The sequence below is a fragment of the Mesoplodon densirostris genome, chromosome 2 (genome assembly GCF_025265405.1).
Source record: "Mesoplodon densirostris isolate mMesDen1 chromosome 2, mMesDen1 primary haplotype, whole genome shotgun sequence".
Lineage (NCBI taxonomy): Eukaryota > Metazoa > Chordata > Mammalia > Artiodactyla > Ziphiidae > Mesoplodon > Mesoplodon densirostris.
The window spans coordinates 124,431,033-124,443,213 of NC_082662.1; positions in this window are offsets into that span (position 1 = coordinate 124,431,033).

Sequence of the window (12,181 nt, forward strand, 5' to 3'; positions counted from 1 at the left end):
CCATAGCACCATCTGTCTGTCTGTCTGTCTGTCTCTCTCTCTCTCTCTCTCCCCCTGCCATGAGGATACACTGAGAAGGTACGCCAGGAAGAGAGCTTTCACCAAAACCTGACCATGCTGGCCACCTGATCTCAGCCTCTAGAACTGTGAGAAATAAATTTCTGTTGCTCAAGCCAACCACACTATGGTATTTTGTTATCACAGCCAGAGCTGACTAAGAGGGCCCCTCAATTTGGGTTTATCTGATATTTCCTCATAATTACATACAAGTTTTATATTTTGACAGAAATACCCCAAAAGTGATGCTATGTTCTTCTAATGGCATCCTTTCAGGAAGTACACAATGTCAACTTGTCCCAATACTGGGGATGTTTATAAGAGAGTGTCTATTGGATTTCTCTGCCATAAAATTAACTGACAAGTATTTGGTATTAATTAATTAACATGCAGTCTGTGTGGAGATAATTCTGAAAATATGTAAATATCTGTTCCTCATCAAGCATTCATTCACTGGTTTTATTTTTATTTATTTATTTATTTATTTATCTTTGGCTGCAATGGGTCTTTGTTGCTGAACACAGGCTTTCTCTAGTTGCAGCAAGCGGGGGCTACTCTTCATTGTGGTGCATGGGCTTCTCATTGTGGTGGCTTCTCTTGCTGTGGAGCACGGGTTCTAGGAGCACAGGATTCAGTAGTTGTGGCACATGGGTCAGTAGTTGTGGCTCACAGGCTTCTTAGAGTGCAGGTTCAGTAGTTGTGGTGCATGGGCTTAGTTGTTCTGTGGCATGTGGGATCTTCCTGGACCAGGTCTCGAAACCACGTCCCCTGCATTGCAGGCAGATTCTTAACCACTGCACCACCAGGAAAGTCCCCATTCACGGGTTTTAGCATCCACTGATGAATCTTCCCTGAATCAATTATTACTATAGTGATTGCAAAATGTTTCTAGTTCATCATTCCCTCTACACTTATTAGTTGGCATCTTACTGTGAGGCAGTTTTCCCTTCTCCCTCAATTTTTTCTTTCTTATTTATGCATTTATTTATACCAGTAAGAACTCATGGATTTCTATTTTATTGAGTGGATTGCATATGTCACTATTATTATTTGTTTTGATGCTTGAATTGTCCCAGATTTAACAAGAAGAATCTCCTTTAAGCAGATTCTTATGTCCTATGACACATCCCTTACTATTCTTTGAGCAATTTTAACTGTCTGGAACAAAATAAAATATCTTCCAGGTTCATTTTGTACTTGTTGTTTTTTCCCATATCTGGAATTAGCTATTTATCCAAGGATCATTTCTTTCAGTAGAAGATAGTATTTAGAAACCAAGATCTGGGCACTGGTTATACTCATTGTTACTGGGATATTATAGCTTTTAGGTCCTCACAGGAAATAGAGCTAGAAGTATATGAATACATGCATACAACTTATAAATCTATTTTTATAGCAATCTACTTGTACAGATTCAAAACCATGGGTTCACACCAATATTTCCAATTCCAAACCAACACCACAGGGTTTTTTTCCAGCCTCTGCTTTTCCATACTTGTAATTCCCTTCTCACATTGTGAGAAATTTGGATTCCATTATTCTCAATATATTTCCTTCTTCAGTCAATGCCCCAGTATGTAAGCAATCTTCTGACTATTCAGACTGTCTTCTTGGCCATGGCCTTGGCAGCCCCAGCCTCTCTGGCTGAGCCATTGGCCCCAGTGCCACCAAACACACCAACCACAAAGGTCAAATACTCAGCACTCGCCATCCTGGACACACTGGCTAATTCTTTAGTACTGCCACCACCAATCATCAGCTAATTCCTCATCCCCAACTCTGCCAACCATGTTGACTGCACCAAGCAAAAAAATTAAATATTTTAAAAACCTAGATAGTGCTGCCATGCTTAAAATTATTTAAAAGATATTGGTGGAACAGAAGAGAAAATCCAGAAATAAACCTAAATATGCATAGTGATTTTGTTCATAATAAAGATGTCATTTCTGATCAGTGAATTTATATGCAATCTAGTCAGTGGGGTAAATAAAATAGTGTTGGGGGAATTGAAGAATGTTATGAAAAATAAGGCTGGATTCAAATCTCACTGTTTATACCAAAATTAATTACAGATGTATAAAGATTTTGTATAAAATAAATCTATACAATTCCTGAATAAAGCATGAATGAATTATATTAGATCCTGGAGTAGAAAAAGACCTTTCCAAGAAAGATATCAAAGCAGTGCGCTATAAGGCAAAAGTTTGATAAATTTAACCACACCATATTTATAAATTTCTCCTTGACAAATAAATAAATACATAAATAAATAAATCCTAAAAATCATTGACAAACTGGGGAAAGATATTTGCAGTACAGGAAAACAAATAGCTGATATCCTTAATTTTCACAAAACTTTATATAAGTAGACAAAATAAATTCAAATAAAAAAGCTAAATAGAAAAATAAGCAAAGGATAAACAAGTAGTTATAAAATAAATAAAAGTGTAGATGGACAATGATTTTCAGCCTTACACAAAGGTAACAAAATGAGAACAAAGATGATGGAATGCAATGTTTCTCCCATGAGACTGGCAAGAATGTAGAGTGGCTTCATGCATCCACGGAGGCTGTGAACACCCATAACTTCCTCTGGAGTTGTGTGGCACAGCAGCCCTAAGCCTGAGTGGTCGAGCCTGAGATACAATCATTCTCATACATTGTTCTGGAATGTTGCCAAAGGGTACATTTGTCGACTCCTCCTGGAGAAAAATTTGACAAATGATTTCAATATTTAAAATGTAAAGGCTCATTAACCCAGCAATCCCACTGCTAGTTATTTACTGGCAAAATATGCCAGAGTATCTCTTCAACTCTTCAGGGATATTCACTGCAGTCTTTTTCATAATAGTGAGAGAGAGAAAAAATGGAACTATCTAAATTGTCCGCCATAAGGGGCTTGTTAAACAAAGTATAGGTACATTCAACTGCTACATTAAAATGCCACAATTAAATAGAATGTGTTCTAAGTACTGATATGAAAAGTTTCTGAAATTTTTGTATTATGTAAAAAAAAAATTTTTAGTAGAAACCTTTTTGTACAAACAAAATATTTTATACAAAGAGATGAATACAGATAGGCAGCTATGAAAAGATCTTTTTCAAGGCCATCTGAAACAAAGGCATAGCAGGAAAGCAATAGCCTTATTCTAATGTTGAGCTCAGAGCTGGGCTCTTTTTGACTGAGAAAGCCTAACAGGAAGTGTCTGAGCAAGGACAGTTTGATTTCTTACAGTTTGAGATACATTCAAGAAATGCCCCAAATTCTGGACTCTGTCTGCTCTATCTGGTCTTTTTCTGCTTGAAAACAGGTCAGTTCTTGCCTGGACTCATCTCTCTCATAATTTTTTAAAGAATATAAACAGATAGTTTTATTTTTTAATTTTTTAAATTGAAGTATAGTTGATTTACAATGTTGTGTTAGTTTCAGGTATATGGCAAAGTGATTCAGATATTTTTTTTTCAGATTCTTTTCCCTTATAGGCTATTACAAAATATTGAGTATAGCTCCCTGTGTTATACAGTAGGTCCTTGCGGGTTATATATTTTATATATATTAGTGTGTATCTGTTAATCCCAAACTCCTAATTTATCCCCTCCCCTGCTTTCCCCTTTGGTAACCAAAAGTTTGTTTTCTATGACTGTGGGTCTATTTCTGTTTTGTAAATAAGTTCATTTGTATCTTTTTTTAGATTCCATATATAAGAAATATCATATGATATTTGTCTTTCTCTGTCTGGATTATGTCCAGACATAACTTTGCCTGATAATCTCTAGGTTCATCCATGTTGCTGCAAGTGGCATTATTTATTCTTTTTTATGGCTAAGGAATATTCCATTGTATATATATACCACACCTTCTTTATCCATTCATCTGTTGATGGGCAGTTAGTTTGCTTCCATGTCTTGGCTATTATAAATAGTGCTGCTATGAACATTGCAGTGCATGCATCTTTTCAAAATAGATTTTTCTCTGGATATATGCCCACGAGTGGCATTGCTGGATCATATGGTAACTCTATTTTTACTATTTTAAGGAACCTCCATACTGTTCTACATAGTGGGTGCACCAATTTACATTCCCACCAACAGTGTAGGAGGGTTCCCTTTTCTCCACACCCTCTCCAGCATTTATTATGTGTAGACATTTTGACAATGGCCATTCAGACTGGTGTGAGGTGATACCTCATTGCAATATTGATTTGCATTTCTCTATTAATTAGTGATGTTGAGCAATTTTTCACATACCTGTTGGCCAACTGTATGTCTTCTTTGGAGAAATGTCTATTTAGATCTTCTGCCCATTTTTTGATTGAATTGTTTATTGTTTTGATATTGAGCTGTAAAGCGGTTTGTATATTTTAGAAATTAATCCCTTGTCAGTCACATCATTTGCAAATATTTTCTTCCATTCTGTAGGTTGTCTTTTTATTTTGTTTATTGTTTCCTTTGCTGTGCAAAAGGTTTTGAGTTTAATTAGGTACAATTTGTTTATTTTTCTTTTTATTTCCATTACTCTAGCAGACGGGCCCAAAAAGATATGACTGTGATTTATGTCAGAGTGTTCTGTTTGTGTTTTCTTCTAGGAATTTTATAGTTTCCAGTCTTACATTTAAGTTTTAATCCATTTGAGTTTATTTTTGTATATGGTGTTAGAGAATGTTCTAATTTCCATTCTTTTATATGTAGCTGTCCAGTTTTCCCCAAACTTACTGAATAGACTGTCTTTTCTGCATTGTATATTCTTGCTTCCTTTATCATAGATTAGTTGACCATATGTGTGTGGGTTTATTTCTGGGCTTTCTATCCTGTTCCATTGATCTGTATATCTGTTTTGATGCCAGTATCATACTTTTGATTAGTGTAGCTTTGTAGTATAGCCTGAAGTCAGCCAACCTGATTCCTCCAGCTCTGTTTTTCTTTCTCAAGATTAATTTGGCTATTTGGGGTCTTTTGTGTTTCCATACAAATTTAATTTTTTTTGTTCTAGTTATGTGAAAAATGCCATTGGTAATTTGATAGGAATTATATTGAATCTGTAGATTGGCTTGAGTAGTATAGCCATTTTAATGATATTGATTCTTCCAATCCAAGAACATGGTATATCTTTCCATCTGTTTGTGTCTTCTTCAATTTGTTTCATCAGTGTCTTATAGTTTTCAGAGTACAGGATTTTTACCTCCTTATGTAGGTTTATTCCTAGGTATATTATTCTTTTTGATGTGATGGTGAGTGGGCTTGTTTCCTTAATTTCTCTTTCTCATCTCTTGTTGTTAGTGTATAGAAATGCAACAGATTTCTGTGTATTCATTTTGTATCCTGAAACTTTATCAATTTCATTGATGAGCTTTAGAAGTTTTCTGGTAGTGTCTTTAGGATTTTCTATGTATAGTATCATGCTGTCTGCAAGCGGTGTGAGATTTACTTCTTTTTTTCCAATTTGGATTCCTTTTATTTCTTTTTCTTCTCTGATTACTGTGACTAGGACTTCCAAGTCTATGTTTAGTAAAAGTGGCAAGAGTGGGCATTCTTGTCTTCTTCCTGATGTTAGAGAAAATGCTTTCAACTTTTCACCGTTGAGTGAGAGGTTAGCTTTGGATTTGTCACATATGGCCTTTATTATGTTGAGGTGTGTACCCTCTATGCCCACTTTCTGGAGAGTTTTTATCATAAATGGATGTGGAATTTTATCAAAAACTTTTTCTGCATCTATTGAGATGATCATATGCTTTTTAATCTTTAATTTGTTAATTAGTGTATCACACCAATTGATTTGCAGATATTGAAGAATCCTTGCATCCCTGGGATAAATCACACTTGATCATGGTGTATCATCCTTTTAATGTATTATTGGATTTGGTTTGATTGTATTTTGTTGAGGATTTTTGCATCTATGTTCATCAGTGATATTGGCCTGTAATTTTTCTTTTTGTGGTTTCTTTGATTTGGTATCAGTGTGATGGTTGTCTCATAGAATGAGTTTGGGAGTGTTCCTTCCTCTGCAATTTTTTGGAATAGTTTCAGAAGGATAGGTGTTAACTCTTTTCTAAATGTTTGGTAGAATTTGCTTTTTAAGTCATCTGGTCCTGGACTTTTGTTTGTTGGGAAATTTTTTAATCATAGATTCAATTTCAGTACTTGTAATTGGTCTGATCATATTTTCTTTCTTCCCGGTTCAGTCTTGGGAGATTGTACCTTTGTAAGCATTTGTCCATTTCTTCTAGGTTGTACATTTTATTGACATTTAGTTGCTTGTGGTAGTCACTTATGGTCCTTTGTATTTCTGTGGTGTTGGTTGTAAATTCTCCTTTTTCATTTCTAATTCTATTGATTTGGGCCCTTTTCCTTTTTTTCTTGATGAGTCTGGCTAAAGTTTTATCAGTTTTGTTTATCTTTTCAAAGAACCAGATTTTAGTCTTATTGATCTTTTCTATTGCCTTCTTAGTCTCTATTTCATTTATTTCTGCTCTGATCTTTATGATTTCTTTCCTTCTACTAACTATAGGTTTTGTTTGTTCTTCTTTCTCTAGTTCCTGTAGGTGTAAGGTTAGGTTGTTTGTTTGAGATTTTTCTTGATTCCTAATGTAAGCTTGTATCACTATGAACTTCCCTCTTAGAACTGCTTTTGCTGCATCCCACAGGTTTTGGATCATTGTGGCTTCATTTTCATTGCCTCTAAGTATTTTTTTTATTTCCTCTTTGATTTTTTCAGTGATCCATTGGTTGTTTAGTAGCATATTGTTTAGTCTCCATGTGTTTGTGTTTTTTGCAGTTGATTTCAAATCTCATAGTGTTGTGGTCAGAAAAGATGCTTAATAAGATTTCAATTTTCTTAAATTGACCAAGGCTTGCCTTGTGGCCCAGCATGTGATCTATCCTGGATAATGTTCCATGTGCACTTGAAAAGAATGTGTATTCTGCCACTTTCGGATAGAATGCTCTACAAATATTAATTAAGTCCATCTGGTCTAATGTGTCATTTAAGACCTGTGTTTCCTTATTGATTTTCTTTCTGGATAATCTGTCCATCAATGTAAATGTAAGTACAGTGTTAAAATCCCCTTCTATTATTATGTTACTGTCAATTTCTCCTTTTATGTCTGTTAATATTTGCCTTATATATTGAGGTGTTCCCATGTTGGGTGCATATATATTTACAATTGTTATATTTTCTTGGATTGATCCCTTGATCATTATGCAATGTCCTTCTTTGTCTCTTGTAACAATCTTTATTTTAAAGTCTATTTTGTCTGATATAAGTATTGCTACTCCAGCTTTGTTTTGATTTCCATTTATGTGGAGTACCTTTTTCCATCCCTCACTTTCAGTCTGTATGTGTCTCTAGATCTGAAGTGAGTCTCTCATAGACAGCATATATAAGGGTCTTGCTTTTGTATCCATTCATCCAGTCTGTGTCTTTTCCTTGGAGCATTTAATCCATTTGTGTTTAAGATAATTATTGATACATATGTTTTTTTGTGTTGTTTTGTTTTGTTTTTGTTTTTTGCAGTACACGGGCCTCTCACTGTTGTGGCCTCTCCCATTGCAGAGCACAAGCTTCGGACATGCAGGCTCAGCAGCCATGGCTCATGGAACCAGCCGCTCCACGGCATGTGGGCTCTTCCCAAACTGGGGCACGAACCTGTGTCCCCTGCATTGGCAGGTGGACTCTCAACCACTGCGTCACCAGGGAAGCCCCAGATACATATGTTTTTATTGTCATTTTGTTAATTGTTTCTGGATTTGTTTTTGTAGGTCTTTTTTTTCCCTCTTTCCTCTTTTGTTCTCTTCTCTTCTGATTTGATGATGATTTTTAGTGTTGTGTTTGGATTCCTTTTTCTTTTTTGTGTGTATCTCTATTATAAATTTTTGGTTTGCAGTTACCATGAGGTTTTGATATATCAGTCCCTCTCTCTCTCTCTCTCTCTCTCTCTCTCTATATATATATATATATATATACATATATATATATATACACACACATATATATGTGTGTAATATATGTGTATATATATATATGATTGCTTTAAGTTTCTGATTTCTTAATTCAAATGCATTTTAAATACCCTGCATTTGTACTCTCTCCTCTCATGATTACTGGTTTTGATTATCATATTTTACATCTAGTTGTATTGTGCATCACTTAACTGCTTATTGTGGATACAGATTATTTTACTTCTTTTGTCTTTGAACCTCCCTACTAGTTTGTGTGTAGGTGATTTCCTACCTTTACTGTAGGTTTGCTTTTACTGGTGAGCTTTTCCATTGTGTAATTTTCTTGTTTCTAGCTGTGGCTTTTTTTATGCTTAGAGAAGTTCCTTTAACATTTGTTGTAAAGCCATTTGGTGGTGCTGAATTATTTTAGCTTTTGCTTGTCTGTAAACCTTTTGATTTCTCCATCAAATCTGAACAAGAGCCTTGTTAGGTAGAGTATTCTTAGTTGTAGGTTTTTCCCTTCCATCATTTAAATATATCATGCCACTGCCTTCTGACCTGCAGAGTTTCTACTGAAAAAATCATCTGATAGCCTTATGGGAATTCCCTTGTATGTTATTTGTTGCTTTTCCCTTGTTGCTTTTACTATTTTCTCTTTATCTTTAATTTTTGTAAACTTCATTACTACATGAATTGGCATGTTCCTCCTTAGGTTAATCCTGTATGGAACTCTCTGTGCTTCCTGGACTTAGGTGACTGTTTCCTTTCCCATGTTAGGGAAGTTTTCAGCTATTATTTCTTCAAATATTTTCTCAGGCCCTTTCTCTCTCTTCTCCTTCTGGGACCTGTATATTGTGAATTTTAGTGTGTTTGATGTTGTCCCAGAGGTCTCTTAAACTGTCCTCATTTCTATTTATTCTTTTTTCTTTCTTCCATTCTGTATTCTTTATTCTATTCTTTTTTCTTTATTCTATTCTACCACTCTTCCAGCTCACTGATCCATTCTCCTGTCTCATTTATTCTGCTATTGATTCCTTCTAGTGTATTTTTCATTCAGTTATTATATTCTTCAACTCTGTTTGGTTACTCTTTATATTTTTCTAACCCTTTGTTAACAAATTCTTGTAACTTTTTACTCTGTGCATCCATCCTTTTTCCAAGTTCTTGGATTATTTTTGTAATCGTTACTCTGAACTCTTTCTCAGGTAGATTGCCTATCTCCACTTCACTTAGTTGTTCTTCTGAGGTTTTATCTTGTTCCTTTGTCTGGAACATATCCTTTTGCCATCTCATTTTGTTTAAATTTCTACTTGTATTTTTATGTATGTGGTAGGTTAGTTAAGTTTCTCAAACTTTGACAAGTGGCCCTCTGTAAGGGATATCCTATTTGTCCCACCCATACACTCCCATCTCATCACCCAAGGGCTAGGGACCACTGGGTCCCTGGGTAAGTTCTGACCTATGTTTGCAAACTCAGTTCTGCAGGCTGCAAGATCCTAGTCCTCTTGCTTCTGGTGTCTGTCCCCTGGTAGATGAAGCTGGTGCAGGTTTCCTGAAAGGAGGAGCCAGTGTCTGCCCATGGTGGGTGGAGCTGGGTCTTGGCCCTTTGGTGGGCAGGACCGTGTCAAGGAGCATGTCTAGAGGTGGTTATGGGTTCAGAAATTCTTTAGGCAGCCTGTCTGCTGATGTGTGGGGCCAGGTCTCAGTGCTAATGTCCCAAGCAAGATGTCTGCCTCTGCAAGAGTTTAGGCAGATGAACACCCCCTGACATCTCCACCATGAGAGTCCATATCCCCAGCCAGGGTGAGCCACAGCCACCCCCACTTCCCTTGGAGACCCTCCAAGACCAGCAGCTAGGTCTGACCCCTGTTTCTATGAAGTCACTGCTTTTGCCCTGGGTCCTGGTGCACATGGGACCCTGTATGCACCCTCCAGGAGTGGAGTCTCTATTTCCCCCAGTCCTGTGGAGCTCCTGCACTCAAGCTCCACTGGCCTTCAAAACCAAATGCTCTGGGGGGCTCCCCCTCCTGATGCCAGAACTGCAGGCTGGGGAGCCTAATGTGGGACTCAGAGCTCTCACTCCTGTGGAGAACTTCTGAGATATAATTATTCTGCAGTTTGTGGGCTACAAACCTCGGTGGTATGGGATTTGATTATATCATGAGAGTGCCCCTCCTACCATCTCATTGTGGCTTCTTCTATATGTATTTGGGTGAAGAATATCTTTCCTGGTAGGTTCCAGTCTTTTTTATCAATGGCTGTTCAGGAGTTAATTGCAACTTTGGTGTGCTTGTGAGAGGAGATGAGCTTGAGTTCTTCTACTCTGCCATCTTGCCCCCAAATCCCCTCTTTCTTATAATTTAGGCCCACAATCATTATCTGAAAAACAGGTTTTTCTATGGCTCATTTCTATAACTTTATGATGCTGAAACTTGATCTAAATCGATGTGGATTATTTAGAGTTTTTATTTATCCTGCTTAGTGTGAATGATCATACATCTCACTGCAGAAATAGAAATATGGTTATGGGGTGCTGACCCAGACACTGCTAGGGTGTTTTATACTATACTATACAATATATGTGCTGCTAACTTTCTAAATTTCAAAAAATTCTGAATTCTCAAACACATCTGGCTTCAAAGTTTTGGGACCTATACCTTGCTAAAATCAGCAAGCAGCAGCCAACTCACCCTAAAATTCGGGCTCTTTCCAACTGCTCCTTCCATTATTACATGCTCAGGAGGAACTTGTATCTGCCTTCCTGGTTATCTCAGAAAGTGTTTTACCAACTGCATTTCCCCAGCATAACAAGGATCTAAAGCTCTCCATTCCCTCACTGCATGCCGCCCACCTGCTAAGTCAATGCTATGTATTTTGGAGTTTTATTATGCCAGCAACCCACTCCTGGTTCTAATTTCTATATTTTTAGAGTTGTCTGAACTGCTGCAATAAATAGAACACCAAAGTGAAATGGCTAAACCAAATAAACCTTTATTTCTCACTCATGTAACATCCTGAGGAAGCTATTCCAGGTTGGCAAGTAGCCCTCTTCCATAGAATCATGCAGGGCCCCGGGCTGATAGCAGCTCTACCATCCAAGGCTACTCTGGTCATTGCCATTCTAGCTCAAGAGAAGGGGGAAAGGCAAGTACGAGTAGCCTTATGGGTCAGGTCTGGAAATTGCACACTTCACTTTTTTTTACATTGCATTAGGGAGAAGTTGTTCACACAGCCACACCTGACTACAAGAGAATTAAGAAATGAAGTGTAGGGACTTCCCTGGTGGCGCAGTGGTTGGGAATCTGCCTGCCAATGCAGGGGACACGGGTTCGAGCCCTGGCCCGGGAAGATCCCACATGCGGCGGAGCAACTAAGCCCGTGCGCCACAACTACTGAGCCTGTGCTCTAGAGCCCGCGAAGCCCGCGAGCCACAACTACTGAGCCCACGTGCCACAACTACTAAAGCCCACGCACCTAGAGCCCATGCTCTGCAACAAGAGAAGCCACCACAATGAGAAGACCATGCCGTGCAACGAAGACCCAGCACAACCAAAAATAAATAAATAAAATTAAAAAAAAAAAAAAAAGAAATGAAGTGTAGGGAATTCCCTGGTGGTTCAGTGGTTAGGACTCAGCACTATCACTGCTGAGGACATTGGTTCAATCTCTGGTCAGGGAGCTAAGATCCTGCAAGCCACATGGCATGGCGAAAAAATAAAATAAAAATAAATGAAGTGTAGCTGGACAATCCTTGCCAGCTACCATTAATGAACAGCCAAAGATCCCTGATCACACTCATTCTAGCCAGGGATGAGTCTGGTTAGATTATTCTTTGAGATTTTTTTTTTTTTGGCGGTATGCAGGCCTCTCACTGCTGTGGCCTCTCCCGTTGCAGAGCACAGGCTCCAGACGCTCAGGCTCAGCGGCCATGGCTCATGGGCCCAGCCACTCCACGGCATGTGGGATCTTCCCAGACCGGGGCATGAACCCGTGTCCCCTGCATCGGCAGGTGGACTCTCAACCACTGCGCCACCAGGGAGGCCCTCTTTGGGATTTTTAGGGATACAAAATATGGCAGAAATGGAAAGGGAGGGGGAAAAAATGGTCCCTGTTAAGACCAGGGGAAGAATTTAGGGAAAATCTGGAAGACAGAAGAATGAGAACAGCTGTGATGTATGAGGAATATAAA